Below are 22,080 nucleotides of genomic sequence, written 5' to 3' on the forward strand. Positions count from 1 at the left end.
GCAACACACCGGGACGCATCCGGAACTAATCCGGACACGCTCGTGTGAACCCAGCCTAAGGGAAACTGGTTTAGTTGTCCATAGAGCAACCAATCAGATTCCACCTTTCATTTTCCAAAGAAGCTCTGAAAAATGAAAGGTGGAATCTGATTGGTTGCTATGGGCAACCAAGCCAGTTTTCCTTTACACTAGTTTTAAATCTACCATAGTAAGCCCATGTATGGGTACATTTACTGATCCTATAGATGGTGTACCTCCCAACTTTTTCTATGGTCAAAGAGGGACACTTATGGGACTAGGGACACTAGGGACAGTATGTGAAAGTAAAAATTTTCATGCATATTTATACATGCAAAATTGCATCAAATAATGAAATATACTAGGCAGTGTCTAATATATAGATAGGGACCAGATAAGCACTTTCTGGATCAATATTGTACATGAAATAATGCAATTCTATACCTCAGATCAAAAAGAGGGACATTTAAGAAGCACAGAGGGAATTTATCACGGGCCAATGGTGTATGATAAATTTGGTGTATGGCTAGACACTTTTGTCTAACTCTATGCCACCCATTGGTACTCTTACTTTTCAACAGAATTTTAAAGGGGTTATCCAAAACCTATAATGCCCCCCCATATGCCCGGGCTTCTCACACAGGTTTTACTTACCTGCTCCCTGGCACCCGCGTCGCCATACACCAAATTTATCATACACCATTGGCCCGTGATAAATTTGGTGTCTGTCTAGACAACCTTGCACACGACAGTATGCCCCCGAAACGTAAGCTCCGTGAGCGGGCCATATGTCCCAGAGCGGCATTGATCGTGCGCAAGGGAGTACACAGCATCATAGATTACAATGATAGTGTGGACGTCGGGCCGCCCGCGGGGCTATTGTCGTGCGCTCATATGATCATATAAGTGCAGGGCAATAGTCCCGCGGGCGGCCCGACGTGCACAGCATCATTGTAATCTATGATAATGTGTGCTCCCATGCGCACCATCAATGCCGCTCCATGACATATGGCCCGGCCCGCTCACGGACTGTGTCTCGGAGGGCATACAGTCGTGTGCAAAGGCCCTAAGGCAGAATCATGGAGCAATTTTGACACAAGATGTCCTGTTTTAAGCCACACCCTTTCCACTAAGCCACACCCACTGAGCTGGGCACTGTTGAATTCTGTAAAGGTAAATGTTCCAAATTAAGCCAACAATGCGTCAAATTACTTCCAGTTTTGGTACAATTTACAACCATGTCTAGGTGCACTCACATTAGTAAGTGTGGGCCATAGCGTTTTCATATAGTGCCATATGGTGTAACCTGAATGTCATTTTAGTGCTCAAAGAATGCTATAAAAAAAAACTAAGCAAATACAACTATGGTGAATTTGTATTTTTGGCACTCTCCTCCCCGAAGATTTTTTTTTTTTTTATGGAAGTTAAATGCAAATATAAGTATAATCACCCTAAGGGTCCATTCACACGTCCGTGTGTGTGGATCCGCAAAACACTGACATCGGCGATGTGCGTTCCGTATTTTGTGGACCGCACATCGCCGGCACTTAATAGAAAATGCCTATTCTTGTCCGCAATTGAGGACAAGAATAGGACATTTTCTATATTTTTCAGGATCGGAATTGCGGACCCGGAAGTGCGGATCCGCAATTCCGGATCCGGGCAGCACATCGTGCTGCCCCATAGAAATGAATGGGTCCGCAATTCCGTTCCACAAAATGCAGACCGAAATTGCGGTCCGCTCCGAACGCTAGTGTGAAAGTAGCCTTACATGGGCAGACCTTAGGCCGTCCACCTAGTAATACACATATAGCAACCACCACAATTGTGACACATACACATAATGCAACAACAAACAAAAATAGATAAAGGGGAAGGTCATTCCATGTTGAGGTAAGGCGGCTAGTGTCTTTCTATGCGGGGAACCTTTCTCTAGTACAATCCTACTCTAGCCTTTGCCCAGGGACCACCCCTGATGGTGGGGTTTCCCGGTCCTCGTGCCTCCCTTACTTTCCCTATATCACCGTAACAGTGGAGGTGAATAAAAGGTGAAACAAGAAAAAGTACATACATATAGCAATGATACTGCCTCAACATAGATGTAAGTTGGAGAAATAAAGTGGTAACAAAATACCCCATAACCAAATACTCCAACGTGTTTTGCCCACTCAGGGGCTCCTCAGGGGGTCTAAATTCACATGATAAATTCAAATGATAACACAAAATGCAGTGTTTACTTCAATATAGTCACCATAAAGTACATTCTATTGTTATAACTGTTGTCCTGAATAATGCTGCGGACATCACAATTAATGAGACAGACCTTATATGCTGGAATCTGGATACATCACTAGCTCCTGCTAGATGGCGGAGAGGCTGCCTGTAATCCAAAGAAAAATATAAGTCCCAGATACTAAAGTCCTTCACTACAAGGACCTAATATTGGCTTCTACATACATGGATACTCGGCAACTTACGAGTAGGAGATAGGGTTGGGCGATATCAAAAATATTCAGACGATATCGATACTAAGAAATGTATCGCGATAACGATATATATCGCGATAAATACCTGTTTAAAGAAAAAACACAAGTAGACGTTATACTGTATGGGGGGCAGCCACAAGTAGACGTTATACTGTATGGGGGGCAGCCACAAGTAGACGTTATACTGTATGGGGGGCAGCCACAAGTAGACGTTATACTGTATGGGGGCAGCCCCAAGGAGACGTTATACTGTATGGGGGCAGCCCCAAGGAGACGTTATACTGTATGGGGGCAGCCCCAAGGAGACGTTATACTGTATGGGGGGCAGCCACAAGTAGACGTTATACTGTATGGGGGCAGCCCCAAGGAGACGTTATACTGTATGGGGGCAGCCCCAAGGAGACGTTATACTGTATGGGGGCAGCCACAAGGAGACGTTATACTGTATGGGGGGCAGCCACAAGGAGACGTTATACTGTATGGGGGCAGCCACAAGGAGACGTTATACTGTATGGGGGGCAGCCACAAGTAGACGTTATACTGTATGGGGGGCAGCCACAAGTAGACGTTATACTGTATGGGGGGCAGCCACAAGGAGACGTTATACTGTATGGGGGGCAGCCACAAGGAGACGTTATACTGTATGGGGGCAGCCACAAGGAGACGTTATACTGTATGGGGGCAGCCACAAGGAGACGTTATACTGTATGGGGGCAGCCACAAGGAGACGTTATACTGTATGGGGGGCAGCCACAAGGAGACGTTATACTGTATGGGGGCAGCCACAAGGAGACGTTATACTGTATGGGGGGCAGCCACAAGGAGACGTTATACTGTATGGGGGCAGCCACAAGGAGACGTTATACTGTATGGGGGCAGCCACAAGGAGACGTTACACTGTATGGGGGGCAGCTACAAGGAGACGTTACACTGTATGGGGGGCAGCCACAAGGAGACGTTACACTGTATGGGGGGCAGCCACAAGGAGACGTTACACTGTATGGGGGCAGCCACAAGGAGACGTTACACTGTATGGGGGCAGCCACAAGGAGACGTTATACTGTATGGGGCTTATACTGGTGGGACTCATGACCTGTATATTCCCCTTGGGTCTAGTACATCCCCATCTATGTGCACTGTACAAAGTACACTGTATACATGGGTGGCCTGGTGCTGTACACTGTATATGGGGAGGGGTCGGGCGTTCATGTGTATATGGGGGGCAGTAAATGGTAAAGTGGTATATTTTTGTTTTGGGTGCTATTTCTCAACGCTAGAGCTGGCACTGCCTTATGCAGGGGCTGCTGCAGAAACCGATGAGCCTTACCTAGTAGACATGTTTATTCATTACCCTAGTCCGCATGTGTTTTCCCCCGCTGTGGACAATGGTACAGGCCTGGCTCGCAGCTAGCCTGTGAGGATGCCATTGTCTTTTCTCCTCTCTCATTGGCTGCTAAAGTTTGGGCCTTCAGGGTGGCCGTACATGGCCTATGAGTGCCAGTTCTCGGGTCAGTGGGTGGAGTCCCGGTATAGTAGGAACGAGGAGGGGGCGGTTGCAGTGAGAACTGGCAGGCAATGTGCACAGGCGGCCGGACGCAGACGTTTTAGAAGCGGTCAGTGCAAGTGCGATCGCTCCTATGACGTCACTAATTAAGGAACAGTGATATCGCCATTTCTTAATACCGCGGTATATCGTTAACACCAGTATATTGCCCAACCCTAGTAGGAGATCCCCGTTCCTGTCATGACTGCCTCCTCCCAAGGGCTCGATGTGGCAGTGACATGATTGGGGAAAATGCGTTCTTTAAAAATGCGCGCTCCGCATACCTTTCCGGTCCGTGGAAAGCACGCCGCAATATCACTTCCGGTGTGTTGGAACGCACGCGTCACTTCCGGTTTCGCGTGCCGCTCATATGCCGGCATCCAGTGATTTTCTCTATGGATAGGTAGGGACGCTTGCACTCTAGGAAGCCGCACAGCAGCCGGAATTAACCCCTTGCATGCCTCTTTAATATGGGAGGAAGTGGGGGCAATATAATGCAATACTAAACTCTAAAAAAAAAAGGGGGGAAAGAAACTCTGGTACCTTCTATATTTAAAAAAACTCACTGAAAAAAGTGGCCTAAACGGGTGAAAATGCTTCAAACCCAGACACTGTGGTGCGTCTATATCTGGGTGAGCAATTCCTCCGCATGCAGTCCGCCGACAACGGCAATCCCCAGCAAAAAATGCGTACAATGGAGGATGCCGGGGCGGACCGCATGCACCACAAGAACATCTTACACAAAATGATACATTGTGTAGATGAAAAAATATACATACAAAAATCACTGCAAAAAATGCACCAAAATGATACGCAACTGACAATACTAGCTAATTCCTCAGGCCGATGTTAAAAGCTGAGAACTTTGCCAATATCTTCCAGTCAGGAACATATCGGAGCCCTCATGCACCACGTCACGGGGTCCTAGCACTAAACTGCCCGTGGTGTGTGAACAGGGTCTGAACAGAGCTAGAAACCAACTCACAGCCCGGCTCTCACATGCCTCCATAGTGGTATCACCAATGCACTGTGAGGTAGGATAAAGCTGTGAGCCGCACCCACAACAGACCATGTGACACAGAAGCCGCACCCACAACAGACCACGTGACACAGAAGCTACCAGGTGCAAAAGCACGTTACCAGCAAAATAAAGTGGCACATTCCATACACATAAAGACAAAATCTCACAAAAAAAAGTGAGGGTGAAAATGCTTCAAACCCAGACACTGTAGCGCGTCTATAACCGGGGTAGCAATTCCTCCGCATATGGTCCGCAGACAACGGCAATCCCCAGCAAAAATTGCATACAATGGAAGATGCCGGGGCGGACCGCATGCACCACAAGAACATCTTACACAAAATTATACATTGTGCAGATGAAAAAATATATACATACACAAATCACTGCAAACATTGCACCAAAATGATACGCAACTGACAATACTAGCTAATTACTGGCTGTGAGTTGATTTTTAGTACTGATTCAGACCCTGTTCACACACCACGGGCAATTTAGTGGTAGGACCCCATGCGTGCTGAGCATGGGCGTAGCTAAAGGCTCATGGGCCCTGCTGCAAGAGTTTAGCTTGGGGCCTCCCCTTCCCTTAGTGCTTGTTGGCAAGGGGTAGGGGAGCACATAGCCTTCCTGCTGCCTGAGGCAAACATTGAAAGGGCACCCCCTCATGCCAAATTCTTGACCTAACTCCAAGCCTTTGAGTCTGCGCCTGGTCGGCTGGCTGGATGCCTTTTGAGTCTTTACCTGTCTGGCTGGCTGACTTGAGCCTTTGCGTGTCTGGGTGGCTGCCTTTCCTAGCTGACTGCCTTTGAGTCTCTGTTTAGCAGGCTGGCTGACTGCCTTTGAGTATATGGCTGGCTGGTTACCCCTTGGGTCCATGCTTAAAAAATGATGGCTGCCTGGGACTTTCTGGTTCTCTGCCTTGAGCCTGTGAAAAAAAAAAGTCAGTCTTTGTGGCAGGGTGGCTTTTTTTCAGGGCCTCATATTCCTATAGAGCTGATTGCTTCAATGTTATGTTGCCTGGGATGACTGTTCCTCCAGCTTTGCGTTGTAGCTGGCTGCTTCTGCTTATTTAGTGCCACTGTGTTTGTTCAGCTGCTTATTTTGCATGGGCCGTGTCTGCATGGTTGGTGGCTTGTGCCACAGTGCCTTGATAACTGTCGGTTTTTGCAACAGTATCTGGATGATAGTACCTGGCTCTGAGTGGGTGTTTATGCGACCAGCTGTGGAGAGTCGGCGGTTGTCTGCTGGGTCCTTCGTGCGGTAGTTTCCGTCTGGTGGGCACCCTAGGAGGTCTGAATGGTCCAGGGGGCTCTTTGGACCTCTTGCAGCAGATCCGTGTGCTCCTCCAGATAAAGGATTGATGCCACGGTAGGTTTCCATCTTGTATGCCAGATTGCGACAATATTTGGAGATTTTGGCATCTGAAGTTCTTCTGGTCCTCCAGTGGATCTTTGATCATTGGGTGGGGAGCGTGTTGGGTGAGTTCCCCGCTATGCGCTCCCTGAAGATTCAACGGTGCAGGTGGCGTGCCTTGTAGGGATCGACCGATATAGATTTTTTAGGGCCGATAACGATAATTTGTGAACTTTCAGGCCGTAGCCGATAATTTATACCAATATTCTGTGAAATTTCATTTTTGAAAAAAAAAATTTCCTACACACCATTTTATTATTTTTTTTGTAAATCTTTCTTTTTTATTTATACTTAATATTTTGGTGTTTGTTTTTTACTAGCTTTTAACCCCCTTAGGGACTAGAACCCTTGTCCTATTCACCCGGATAGATCTCTATCAGGGTGAATAGGACCTCACACTGTCCCTGCTGCTCTGTGCTTTGTGCACACAGCAGCATGGAGCTTACCATGGCAGCCAGGGCTTCAATAGCGTCCTGGCTGCCATGGTAACCGATCGGAGCCCCAGGCTTACACAGCTGGGGCTCCGATCGGAGGAGGAGGAGGGGAGAGGGGACCCTGTGGCCACTGCCACCAATGATTAAAACTTGGGGGGCTTGGGTGGGGGGCGCACTGCGCCACCAATGTTTTTGATACGGGGGTGGGGGCGCACTGCGCCACCAATGATTAATACTGGGGGGCCACACTGCGCCACCAATGAAGATAAATCTCTCATTAATTCATATACAGGAGGCGGGAGCTCGCTGCAGAATCACATAGCCGGCTCCCGACCTCTATGAGCGGTAGCTGCGATCCGCGGCACCTAAGGGGTTAACTACCGCGGATCGCAGCTACCGCTCATAGAGGTCTGGAGCCGGCTATGTGATTCTGCAGCCAGCTCCCGCCTCCTGTTCAATTTGAATGAATAAGTCAGCATCATTGGTGGCGCAGTGGCCACGGCCCCTCCCCTCCTCTTGTCTTCTCTCCTCTCATTGGCGGCAGCGGCAGCACAGGGGGAGGGAGACACTGCTTCCTTCTCCCCTGTGCTGCGGAGGGAACACAGAGAGCGCTGAGAGCAGCGCGTTCTGTGTTCCCAATACGTTATCGGTATATCGGCAAAATAGATGCCGATACCGATAACGTTCAAAATCCTCAATATCGGCCGATAATATCGATAAAACCGATAATCGGTCGATCCCTAGTGCCTTGGAAGGGCCTCTCCTGGGAACTTTTGGGGAGGCAGGAAGAAACATCTGTCTCAGAATATATTTTGCACCAAAGAAATCGGTGTTCAGCAATCATCTTTAATTGGATCATTCTGCGTCAAGAGATGTACTTCTCTAAGATGTGTTGTTAAATCTGTTATGATTTATGTTAACACTTAGTAACATAGTACATAAGGCCGAAAAAATACATTTGTCCATCCAGTTCGGCCTATTATCCTGCAAGTTGATCCAGAGGAAAAAAAAAAACTGAGGTAGAAGCCAATTTTCCTCACTTTAGGGGAATAAAAAATTCCTTCCCGACTCCAATCAGACTAACTCCCTGGATCAACGACCCCTCTCTAGTAGCTATAGCCTGTAATATTATTACGCTCCAGAAATACATCCAGGCCCCTCTTGAATTCCTTTATTGTACTCACCATCACCACCTCCTCAGGCAGAGAGTTCCATAGTCTCACTGCTCTTACCGTACGCAGAGGATGTCCCCTCGTCACAGTCCTGGGGATAAATAGATGATGGGATAGATCTCTGTACTGACCCCTCATATATTTATACATATTAATTAGATCTCCCCTCAGTCGTCTTTTTTCTAAAGTGAATAACCCTGATTTTGATAATCTTTCAGGGTACTGTTGTTGCCCCATTCCAGTTATTACTTTAGTTGCCCTCCTCTGGACCCTCTCCAGCTCTGCTATGTCTGCCTTGTTTACAGGAGCCCAGAACTGTACACAGTACTCCATGTGTGGTCTGACTAGTGATTTGTAAAGTGGTAGGACTATGTTCTTATCACGGGCATCTGTGCCCCTTCTGATGCAACCCATTATCTTATTGGCCTTGGCAGCAGCTGCCTGACACTGGTTTTTGCTGCTTAGTTTGCTGTTTATTAAAATTCCTAGATCCTTTTCCATGTCAGTGTTACCGAGTGTTTTACCATTTAGTATGTACGGGTGACTTGCATTATTCCTTCCCATGTGCATAACTTTACATTTGTCAGTGTTAAACCTCATCTGCCACTTATCTGCCCAAGCCTCCAATCTATCCAGATCCCTCTGTAGTAGTATACTGTCCTCTTCCGTGTCAATTACTTTACAAAGTTTAGTGTCATCTGCGAAAATTGATACTTTACTATGCAAGCCTTCTACAAGATCATTAATACATATATTGAAGAGAATAGGGCCCAATACTGACCCCTGAGGTACTCCACTAGTGACAGTGACCCAATCTGAGTGTGTACCGTTAATAACCACCCTCTGTTTTCTATCATTGAGCCAGTTACTTGCCCACATACAGACGTTTTCTCCCAGACCGAGCATTCTCATTTCATATACTAACCTTTTATGCGGTACAGTGTCAAATGCTTTGGAGAAGTCCAGATACACGACATCCATTGATTCACCGCTGTCAAGTCTAGAACTTACCTCCTCATAGAAACTGATTAAATTAGTTTGGCATGACCGATCTCTCACGAAGCCATGCTGATATGGCGTTCTTTGCTTATTTCCGTTGAGATGCTCTAAGATAGCATCTCTCAGAAAACCTTCAACCATTTACCCACAACAGATGTTAAACTTACCGGCCTATAGTTTCCAGGCTCTGTTTTTGGACTCTTTTTGAATATTGGAACCACATTTGCCATGCGCCAATCCTGTGGGACATTCCCTGTCAATATAGAGTCCGCAAATATCAGAAATAAGGGTCTGGCTATGACATTACTTAATTCCCTTAGGATACGGGGGTGTATTCCATCCGATCCTGGCGATTTGTCTATTTTAATCTTTTTAAGTCGCTGATGTACTTCTTCCTGGGTGAGACAGGACACTTTTAATGGGGAATTCATTTTTACATTCTGCATGTCAACTGACAGTTTATTTTCCTCAGTGAATACATTGGAGAAAAAAATATTTAACAGCTTTGCTTTCTCCTCGTCTCTCTCTGCGACTCCCCCCTCATTACTCTTTAAAGGGCCGACACCTTCAGATTTATACTTTTTAACATTTATATAATTGAAGAACATTTTAGGGTTATTTTTAATCTCTCTGTCTCTAGTATGGCCGCTTTTATTTGTTTTTTACATGTTCTATTTTTTTTTCCTTATAGTGTTTCTTTTATAAGATTATCCTGGGTTTAAGGTATAATGTTGAAATTCCTAGGTTAGGATGTTTATTGTTCCCACTTTTTTAGTTGGACCTCTTGTTAGCTTTTGGGGTCTTGATAGCTTTAGATTACTTTTCAAGCACGTCCCTCCCGAGGGGTGTTTTTTTTTCTCTGGTAGTCGATCTCTCTATGGTGCTGTCATGGGTGAAGGGAAAAATAATAATTACACTTACCGGTAATTGGATTTTCCAGAACCCATGACAGCACCCATCTAATTCCCTCCCTGGTGCTTATGGTTGAAGAAAATTATTTGTGTTTTCAGTAAAAAGAAAAAGAAAGAATGAGGTTATAAGAATTATATTTTGTACGGCTCCTACTGATCTACTCTGGAATCAACACTGAGGGAGGAAATGGGTGTTCCCTTTTTGATTGCTCTGGGGCTTCCTGTCCAGTTGTGGGGGCAGATCCATCTCTCTATGGTGCTGTCATGGGAAATTAAATTACCGGTAAGTGTAATTATCATTTTTTTGCGGTGTGGACGGATCACAGACCCATTCAAGTTGAATGGCTCTTGATCCGTCCCGGCCGCTGCACAGACGTTGCCGGTGCATTGGGGACCGCAAATTGCATTCGTGTGCAAGAGGCCTTAAGGAAACCTTGTCTGAATGGAGTATATGTTATTCTGAAACCTCTATATTACTAGGTACTAATTAGGGGTGCACCGAAATACCGGCGGCCGAAAATGGGCCTAATCCATTTCGGCCGATATTGGTACATATCGGCAGAAAATATGGGGTTTGGGATTTGTGGGATTTGTCACCCACCAAGTAGCTCACCATCCGCGGCGGCGCCCCTCATGCTGTGCCTCCTAAACGCCTGCCGCTCTAAAGAATCTCCGGCTCAGTGCTGCGCAGCCTGCTGTGTCTGCTCTGTGCTACTGCTGTTGTTAGTGTAGCGTGGCCGAGCTCTGTTCGTTCCGCGGTACAGGAGCTTTTGTTTCCTGTACCCGGCCGGACTGACAGGTAGTGCTCACTTAGTGTGCACTTCCTTTCAGTCCGGCCGGGTACAAGAAACAAATGCTCCTGTACCGCGGACCGAACAGAGCTCGGCCACGCTACACAGGCTACACTAGAGGTTACAAGGGAGGGGGAGGGGGGGGTGTAAAATGAGAATGACAAGGGGGGGGGGTGTAAAATGAGAGTGACAAGGGGGGGTGTAAAATGAGAGTGACAAGGGGGGGTGTAAAATGAGAGTGACAAGGGGGGGGGGTGTAAAATGAGTGACAAGGGAGGGGGGGGGAGTAGAATGAGAGTGACCAGGGAGGGGGGGGGGAGTAGAATGAGTGACAAGGGAGGGGGGGGGAGTAGAATGAGTGACAAGGGAGGGGGGGGAGTAGAATGAGAGTGACAAGGGGGAGTAGAATGAGAGTGACAAGAATTATTAATAAAATCATTAAAAAAAAAGTATTTTAAAAGTATTTGGGCAAAAAGGCGGTTTCGGTTTTCGGTCAAGGGCATCCTGAAGTTTCGGTTTCGGACCAGAATTTTCATTTCGGTGCACCCCTAGTACTAATGTCACACCATACTGTCAGAGATGTAGGCTTTTGAACTGTGGACTGATTACGTGCTGGATGCTCTACTCTTGAGTCTGTAAGATTTTCAAAGTTTGATTGATCTAACCACTGTACAGTTTACCGTTTTGCCTCAGTCCACAATAAATGAGCTATGGTCCAGAGAAGATGAGTGTTTCTGGATTGTGTTGACATATGGCTTCTTCTTTGAATGATACAGCTCTAACTAGCATTTGTGGATTGTTTGGTGAAATGTGTTCACAGACAATGGGGCACATTTATTAAGCTCGCCTTTTTTTTAGGAGTAAAAAAAGACTGATGTAATTAAATTGGCTCAAAATTATGATCCCTTAAAGGGTTTGTCTTATCATAGACAATGGGGGCATATCGCTAGAATATGCCCTATGCCCTCATTGTGTTAGAGGTGTGAGTCCCACTGCTGGGACCCGCACCTATACAGAGAACGGAGCCCCGAAAGTGAAGGAGGACGCACTGCGCATGCGGTCTCCATTAATTTTCTATGGGGCCGGCGGAAATAGCCGAGCACTGGCTCGGCTATTTCCTTCGAGCCCAATGAAGTGAATGGGAGCTGTGGCCGGTCATGCGCGGTGCGCTCCCATTCACTTCTATGGGAAGCCAGCTTGGTGGTGGCCGGACCGGAGTCCAGCCACCATCTTGAGGGGCTCTGTTCCCGATATAGGTGGGGGTCCCAGAGGTGGGTCCCGCACCTATAAGACAATGGGGGCATATCCTAGCGATGTGCCCCCATTGTCTATGAGGAGACAACCCCTTAAACTAAATACGATTAAGCTGATTTATTAAAGTCTGAACTCTAGTAGTTTGTTAGAAGAAACTTCTATGTTCATTCAGCAGGACCTGCGCTGACGTCACTGTGCTCACCACGTGGTGAGCGCAATGACATCACCAAAGGTCCTTTTCCAGCCAGGTCCTGCAAGAAGAAGAAAGAAGACGAGCCCAGCTGCGCGATCAAGTGGATGAGGTGAGTTCCATTTTTATTTTTTTAACCCCACAATGGACCTTTTACTTAGCATTCTGAATTAAAGAATGCTATTATTTTCCATTATAACTATGTTATAATGGAAAATAATAAAATATACAGAACACTGATCCCAAACCCGAACTTCAGTGAAGAAGTCTGGGTACCACAGTCAGTTTTTATCACGCGTGTGCAAAACGCATTGCACCCGTGCGATAAAAACTGAACATCAGAACGCAATCGCAGTCAAACCTGACTGCAATTGCGTACCTACTCGCACAATTTTCCCGCGACACACCCGCATCCTATCCGGCCCTCACACGCAATGCCTGTGTGAAAGAGGCCTAAAACAGCCGTAGAAAATAAATGAGGAGCCTGATGGTCCACCCCATTCCCTGCCCACGCCACATCCCCTTTTTTAGACCTGGCCTGAGTGGGGAAAAGAAAACTGGCGTATATCAGTTAGTAAGTGACCCCTGTAGTTATTTACAGATTGGTGAACCTCTGCCCATCTTTGCTTGCGCAACTCTGCCTCTCTAACATGCTCTTTTTATATCTGTGGCGTTTCGAAAGTCAGCTATATACAGGGTGGGCCATTTATATGGATACACCTTAATAAAATGGGAATGGTTGGTGATATTAACTTCCTGTTTGTGGCACATTAGTATATGTGAGGGGGGGAAACTTTTCAAGATGGGTGGTGACCGTGGCGGCCATTTTGAATCCAACTTTAGTTTTTTCAATAGGAAGAGGGTCATGTGACACAAACTTATTGGAAATTTCACATGAAAAACAATGGTGGGCTTGGTTTTAACGTAACTTTATTCTTTCATGAGTTATTTACAAGTTTCTCTTTGTTTACAGCCATTGACATGTCACCGAGGTTAACACGTGAGGAGTGGATAGAAATTGTGTTGATGTCTGGTTAACACAGTAACCGGGTCATTGCAGCAGATTTCAATGCAAGACACCCTTCGAGACCACCCATCTCCCATGCTAAAGTTAGCATACTGCTTGCTAAGTTTTGTGAAACTGGTTCAGTGTTGGATTTGCCAAAATGTGGACCCATGAAATCTGTCTCTAATGAAGAAACATCAGTGGCTGTCCTAGCTTCATTCAGGAAGAGCCCACAGCGTAGCACTCGCCGCATGTCACTGGAGAGTGGCATTAGTCGAACAACCCTTCTGCGGATATTAGCTACTCACAAATGGCACCCTTACAAACTCCAGCTACTGCAGCATCTCAACGAGGATGACCCAGATCGGCGCACTGAATTTGCATAATGGGCAAAACAAAAATTGGAACAGGACCCTCAGTTTACGCAGATTTTGTTCAGTGATGAGGCAAACTTTTATGTGAATGGTGAAGTTAACAAACAAAACCACCGCTATTGGTCTGACACTAACTTACATTGGATAGATCCCTCCAAGACTGTTGGAACAAAAAAATTGATGGTGTGGTATATGGGGTACAAAGATAGTGGGGCCATTCTTCATCAATGGAAACCTCAAGGCCACTGGATATGCGAAATTGCTACATGATGATGTGTTTCCCTCTTTATGCACTGAAGCTGGCAGGTTCCCTGAGTTTTTCTAGCAAGATGGTGCACCACCACATTATGGGTGTCAGGTCTGAGCATTCCTAGATGAACAGTTTCCTGGAAAGTGGATTGGTCATCGTGGGCCAGTTGAATGGCCCCCAAGGTCTCCCGATCTGACCCCCTTAGACTTTTATCTTTGGGGTCATCTGAAGGCAATTGTCTATGCTGTGAAGATACGAGATGTGCAGCACCTGAAACTACGGATACTGGAAGCCTGTGCTAGCATTTCTCCTGCGGTGTTTCTATCAGTGTGTGAAGAGTGGGAGAAGAGGGTTGCATTGACAATCCAACACAATGGGCAGCACATTGAACACATTTTATAAGTGGTCAGAAACTTGTAAATAACTCATGAAAGACTAAAGTTACGTTAAAACCAAGCACACCATTGTTTTTCTTGTGAAATTCCCAATAAGTTTGTGTCACATGACCCTCTTCCTATTGAAAAAACAAAAGTTGGATTCAAAATGGCCGCCATGGTCACCACCCATCTTGAAAAGTTTCCCCCCTCACATATACTAATGTGCCACAAACAGGAAGTTAATATCACCAACCATTCCCATTTTATTAAGGTGTATCCATATAAATGGCCCACCATGTACAATCACGCCCCTGTGTAGAGCAACCTCTATGTGCACGGAAGTGACTTGTTGAATTTGACTTTCTCCACTTACAGCTTACGCATCAGACACCCAGGCGTTAATCAAGTAACCTTTTAATCCGGAGATTGAATTACAAGATGTTGCAGGGTAATCCAGATGATAAAAGATTTATGCCAACAATAACTCCTAACTCAGAAGATTGATGCTGCTACTCAGAAAGCCGAGCACACTATGAGCAAGGAATCACTGGGAAAACGGGGAGTGGCTAGGCTAAACTAACTAGAAACCTGAAAATGGGGGAGGGGGGAGCATACCAATACACAATGCAAGATACTGGAACAGAACACTCCCCATCTGGTATCGGTAGATACCACTATATATATATATATATATATATATATATATATATATATATATATATATATATATATATATATATATATAGTGGTATGTGGAATTCTGCAGGCATGAGTAAAACAACTTCTGTAACAGGGCGGAAGAAGGTCTTGATTACTCCACCTCTCGCGGGTCTTACTTCCACCTTACAAACCTTCCCATCCGAACTGGAAACTACTTTAGTAATAAGTCCAGTAGGCCAGTCCAGACTATCAACTTGTTTGTCTGTTAACAGAACAAAATCTCCTTCCTTTAAATTAGGCCTTGGTTCTTGCCACCTTCTGCGTTCTTGCAAGAGGCAGAGGTACTCTCTTCTCCACCTTTTCCAGAACTGACTGGCGAGATGTTGTACCTGCTTCCACCGAAACTTATAAAGGTTGTGCTCTTTGAAAATGCCAGATGGCACAGGAATATTTCCTATTTTTTAGGTCAATAAGGTGGCTGGCGTTCAAATATGTGGGGATTCAGGATCAGAAGAGACGGGAGCCAGAGGTCTTGAGTTTATTATCGCTGTTACCTCTGCAAGGAAAGTAGCCAAGACTTCATGCGTCAGTTAGACAGATCTAGAGTCTATTATCATAGAATCTAAGATGTGTCTGGCGATTCCGATCATCCTTTCCCATGATCCACCCATATGTGAAGAGTGAGGCGGATTAAAACTCCATACACATCCGCTTACTTTGAGATATTCTTCAACTGATGCCTTGATGATCTCCAACTCATTACAAGCTCCGATGAAATTGGTACCACAGTCTGACCTCAGGAGTTTAACTGGCCCTCTAATAGCAAAGAATCTTCTCAAAGCATTTATGAAACTTGCGGAATCCATTGACTCAATTACCTCAATGTGTACTACACGAACAGATAGACAGGTGAACATTACTGCCCAATGTTTATTATAGGCTTGACCTGCACGAGTTTTTCGAGCAATAACTGTCCAGGGTCTGAAGACATCCAGTCCGTCATTAGTAAATGGTGGTTTCATAGACTGTTGGTAATAACAAAGGGATGAGGGAGGGGAGGGGACACCCCTACCCACACTGGCCCGTACTTAGAACCATCCCCCAAATAAGGACACTGACCACATTCTTTCCTTTAACTTCTTTATTGCTGGGTGGTAGTCGGCCACAGCTATATTTATTATTCATAAACGGCAACATTATAAAACCACGCGCTCTGCCAGCCGCTGGCCTCCCAACCGGCAGTTCCGCCAAACCCATCATTAACAACTTTTTTAGTAACAGTAAATTGCCGCCAGCTGTGACTTATAAAATTCTTTAAACAACCGCATACTGCTCCCCTTGAGGGCATACACATTGCCAAAATAAATATTAAATAACATGAAAATAAATATTAAATAACATGAAACCTTAAAATATCACCAACAAAAGGGAGGGAGGGTGGGGCACCGCGCTTCCGATCAAGAGGGAGAGAATGGGCGGGACCAGCACATAAGTACCCTCCCGCTACCCACCTCCTCTTCCTGCCACACTAGCTATTAACCCTTCCCTGACTCCTAACCCTTAAACTCCCAAACAGGGGCCAGAAAAGTGCCCTAAAGGAACTATGAAGGGAAAGGGGGGGGGGGAGAAGGGGACCCCCAGTCCCTGTCTACCCTCCTTAAACAGTCGGATAGCCACCAGTCAGTCGATCTGCTGGCAGGTCAGCCATCAATTGCTCTTGTGGCTTTCCTCTCAATTTCTGACACTTGACACATCCGTGGATCATGGTAGAGATTCACCTTTTTGCACCGACGATCCAATAGCTGCATACTCTGAGTTCACCCTCCGTGAAGTGCCTGCCTTGATGACAAACCCTTTTGTGACTGTCTGATAAGCAGGGTAGCAATATGATGGTTACCTGGTATAAGTGGATTTCTCTCCTTCCTGGCAATAAATGCTCTGTTCAGACGTCCACCTACTCTCAGCATTCCTTGATCATCTAGAATAGGGTACAAGCTAATGATAGAGCTGGATTTAGGGATTATTCCCTTTCTGCGAAGGCTCTGAACTTCTTCTGCAAAGGTCTCTTCTTGTATGCTGCGAATGATACGCAATTCAGCAACTTTTAGCTTTGTGTCTTGGTTTATATGTAGTGTATGTGCCTTTACCTGGCATTCAAACACTCTTTTGCACCTGGTAACCTCCATCACATGGTCTGATATGGGTGTGGCTTACAGTCTTGCTTTGTTCACATTGCATTAGTTGTCCTGCTATGCGGTTGTGTGGAAGCTTGGCTGTGAGCTGGATTACATCACCTTCAGACCTTGTTCACACCATAGGTAGCTTAGTGGTAGGACCCCTTGCCATGCTGAGTGACCGTGACGTGGTGCATGATGGGCTCCGATATTTTCCTGACAGGAATATATTGGCAAAAGTCTCAGCTTTTAATATCTGCATTTATGACTAGCCAGTATAGTCAGTGGCATATCCGATTGGTGCATTTTTTTCTGTGATTTATAACTTTTAGCTTTGTTATTCCAGGTGACTCTGAGCATATGTGCCATCCCTGGCAATTTGAAGGTAGTTTTGGTTCCCAATTATCCTTTAGATATATGGACAAGTCTGGCTACGGCTCTTGTAAGTCTCTTCCAACAATGAGAAGCGTTCAAACCGTTGTGTTTTGAATACATGGTTTACTGATGTATTTGTTTGTAATGAAGAAACTTCGGGACGAATCTCAGGATCGTCTTCAGGATGTATAATATTGAAGGTGTCAATGACGTCCACAACTGGTAAGGATTGAGTCGCCAAGAATCATGGTCCGGATAGGCAAAAAGTCTTACAAAGTTTGGCAGCTGCAATCGACCTTGTAGCAGTATCGGCAGGAGTAAGTCGGTTGGGACATAGTGCCACTGCTCCGGCACACTGCACTTGATGATTCGTTCAACTCTGTTAGCGACAAACATAAAACCGCTTGGTTCTGTTGTGTGTATATATAACCTAACACAACCTTGCTGTGTGTATAGAACCTCACGGCATCAATATTGGAATCTAGCTCGGCCTGTAGGAAATCTGCAACTTCAACAGCTAACGTAACTCCACATAACTCAAGTCTAGGAATTGTAGGTAAAGGCTTAGGGGCTAACTTGGCCCTACTGAACAAGAATCCTACATTGGGCTGTTTATAGGAGTCGATGACCTTGAGGTATGCTATAACAGCAATAGCTTCTGTGGAGGCATCGGAAAAGATGTGGATTTCTCTTCTTGAGGCCTTGGACATGGAAACGGGTGCATATCATCTTGGGATATCAAGCTGTTCAAGCGTCTATAGAGATTCTTTCCATGCTTCCCATTTTGGTTGTAAGTCTGCGGGAAGCGGGGCATCCCAATCTTTTCCTCCCTCGATGAGCTGCCTCAGGAAGAATTTTCCTTGAGTATTAATTGGGGTTACGAAGCCCAAAGGATCGTAGAGGCTATTCACTACGGAGAGGACCCTGTGCCTGGTGAAGGGTCTTTCCACTTCAGAGATTTTGAAGGAGAAAGTATCAAATGCGATATCCCAGTGTAGCCCAAGGCTCCTTTGTATGGTTACTTCGTCTCCTTCGAAACCTAGATCTCTTAACTCGGAAGCATAATAGGCTGGGTTGAAGGCCTTCATCACTTCGCTGTTAGAAGTGATTTTGTGAAGACGCAAATTGGCTTGAGACAAGAGTTCTTTAGTTCTCTTAAGCAAATCGATTGCTTCTTTGGCTGTAGGCAGGGATTTTAGCCCATCAACATAGAAGTCTCTCTCAACGAATTGTCTAACATCAGAACCGTAGGTGATTTCTCCTTCTTGAGCCGTTCTCCTTAAGCCATAAGTTGCTATGGCAGGGGATGGGCTATTGCCGAAAACATGGACTCTCATACGATACTCGTCGACTTCCTTGTCCAGATTGTTATCCTTATGCCACAGGAACCGTAGATAGTTGCGGTGGTCTTCTCGAACCAGGAAGCAGTGAAACATTTGCTGAATGTCTGCCATAAATGCAATGGGCTCCCTCCTAAACTGTGCCAGTACTCCTATGAGGCTGTTAGTGCAGTTTGGTCCCGTGAGCAGAACGTTGTTTAGGGAAAGTCCTTCATACTGTGCACTAGAGTCGAAGACCACCCTGATTTGTCCTGGCTTCCGTGGATCGTAAACTCCAAAGAATGGTAGGTACCATATTTCTGCTTCATGATCCAAAGGTGGTGCTAGTTCTGCATGTCGGTTGTCAAGTATCTCCTGCATAAATGCAACAAAATGTTCCTTCATTTCTGGTTTAGTCTTGAGTGATCTTTTTAGCAAGGTAAATCTGGATTCTACTTGTTTACGGTCACTCTTGGATTTCAGAAGGGCAGAGGTGCTACCCAACTTTTAGTATTATCCTTGAAGAACTCTCTGTCCATGAGGATAACAAATTCCTTATCTTCCGCTGAAGGAGCTAATGTATTATCCTCAGCAGTAACTTGGAAAACCATTTCCCCAATTCCGTTATTTAATTCTTCTTGCCTAACGAAGGGGTCTGTCTCTCTGGATGTCTTGGTTTTCAGCTTGGGGCTCTCTTGCACATAGTAGTGGTTGGGACACTGCCTGAAGTAAGAAGTTCGTCCCCCTCTTAGTACTTCGGTTCTGAAGGAGTGTACTTGGCAGGGTCTGTGGGTTCTGTCCAGACATACATCCCCCACGATAACCCAACCCACTGCAAGTTTCTGGGCGTATGGAGCATTGAAAGGGCCATTGCGAAGTTCAAGGACCTTATGAGTCTCGAGAATGTCTCTACCTAGCAGGAGTAAGATCTCGGCATGGTTATCAAGGGGAGGAATCTCTCTGGCTATGTTCCTGAGATTGAGGGTGATGCTGTGCGGCTTCAGGTGTGGGAATCTCATCCCTTGCGTCCGGCAATTCGTCACACTCAATAAGGGTTGGAAGAGAAGGTTTCTTATCTCCTTTGATGGGCTTCAAGATGAAACCATTAGCTCTTCTTCCTGATGTTGTCACAAGACCAGAGCATGTTCCTAGGGTGTAGGGTGTAGTTTCTCCCTCTATCCTAAACAGATCAAAGAACTTAGGGCTAGCTAGAGAACGATTACTTTGGTCATCTAGAATAGCGTACGGTCTTCTCTGGTTGTGCAGTAGGAAACACAGCCACGAGGCAAATCTTGGAACATCTGGGCATAATGGTAGTGGTTGGTTGGTCGGCACTCTCCCCGCCATGACTCTCCCTGCCTTGATCGGAATGGGGCTTGCGAAAGCTAACTGGTTCTAGGTTCCGCCTGATTGGTCCCGGGTGAATGGCGGACACATGTAGATCACTATTACATTCAGAACACTTGACTGGAACCTCACTGTCTCTGGCGAAATGCTCAGTGGATGCACATCATCTGAAGCAGATATTACGACTCCTTAGGTACTCCTTGTGTTCCTCAAAAGGCTTTCCTATGAAGACACGGCACTTCCTTAAAGGACGTGGTTTATCATGGATAGGGCAATGAAGATTGGGTTCCTTAAGGATTTTGTTTCCAATGAAAGCGGCTGCGTTAATAGTGGGCACAACCCCTGTCTTTTTTACGGAAAATAAACATTTAGGGTTTCTCTGTCTGGGACTGAAAGTCTCGTGTCTCTGTTTAGTAGAGCCAAAGATGTTAGTCCCCAAGGTGTTGAAGCTCGGATCGTTTTTGGCTCTAGCTAAGTCCTTGATGAACTTACAGAAGAATGAAGATGGTGGAAAAGGAATGCGATGTTGCTCCTTGTATTTTGAACCTGCTGTTGCCTATTGATTTTGAACATTGAGGGGTAATTTCTCCACGATCAGGCCCACACCATGGGAGGTATCAAGAAAGCTGAGACCTGGTAGCTGCGCGTCTTCCTTGACAATTTCAAACTCAAGAAGAAGGTCGCTTAATTCCTGAAACCCTCAGTGGTCTGTATTGGATAATTCAGGAAAGTCGTATAGTCGTTTTAAATAAGGCACGTTCAACTATTTCCAAGCCGCTGTATGTCTGCTCTAATCTTTCTCATGCGAGATGAATGCCTTTGACTCTCTTAACACAGTTTGACGACCATGGACCTAGCCATCTAATTAGTAAGGGCTCTTTCACACTTGCGTTCTTTTCTTCCGGCATAGAGTTCCGTCGTCGGGGCTCTATGCCGGAAGAATCCTGATCAGTTTTATCCTAATGCATTCTGAATGGAGAGAAATCCGTTCAGGATGTCTTCAGTTCCGGACCGGAACGTTTTTTGGCCGGAGAAAATACCGCAGCATGCTGCGCTTTTTGCTCCGGCCAAGAATCCTGAACACTTGCTGCAAGGCCGGATCCGGAATTAATGCCCATTGAAAGGCATTAATCCGGATCCGGCCTTAAGCTAAACGTCGTCGTTTCGGCGCATTGCCGCATCCGACGTTTAGCTTTTTCTGAATGGTTACCATGGCTGCCAAGACGCTAAAGTCCTGGCAGCCATGGTAAAGTGTAGTGGGGAGCAGGGGAGCAGTATACTTGCCGTCCGTGCGGCTCCCCGGGCGCTCCAGAGTGACGTCAGGGCGCCCCACGCGCATGGATGACGTGATCGCATGGACACGTCATCCATGCGCATGGGGCGCTCTGATGTCATTCTGGAGCGCCCCGGGAGCCGCACGGACAGCAAGTATACTGCTCCCCCGCTCCCCACTACTACTATGGCAACCAGGACTTTAATAGCGTCCTGGCTGCCATAGTAACACTGAACGCATTTTGAAGACGGATCCGTCTTCAAATGCTTTCAGTTCACTTGCGTTTTTCCGGATCCGGCGTGTAATTCCGGCAAATGGAGTACACGCCGGATCCGGACAACACAAGTGTGAAAGGGCCCTAAGTCAAGTTCTTGCCTAGACAGAACACCAAGGGTTTGAACTGTTGTCTTGAAGGTGGCCTTCCAACTTCTATAATTCTCTGGGCAATCATCAAAGTTCGTAAGGCTAGTACTGATGAAGTCCCTGAGGGTGAGTACTTAGCGATTTCTGATGAGTCATTTCTTTCCTGCATCATGGCGACGGGAACTTCTCCCTCGCTGGTGTTATTGGTACCATCTGATACCCTATGTTTGGGGGTTGGAAGATGGAATGGAGTGGCAGCTGGGTTGAGCGTAAGTGAAGGCTTCACATCTGGTAATCTTGGTGCCAGCGTCTTGGTCGCTATGCGACTAGTCT

The sequence above is a fragment of the Bufo bufo genome, chromosome 10, assembly GCF_905171765.1.
Source record: "Bufo bufo chromosome 10, aBufBuf1.1, whole genome shotgun sequence".
Lineage (NCBI taxonomy): Eukaryota > Metazoa > Chordata > Amphibia > Anura > Bufonidae > Bufo > Bufo bufo.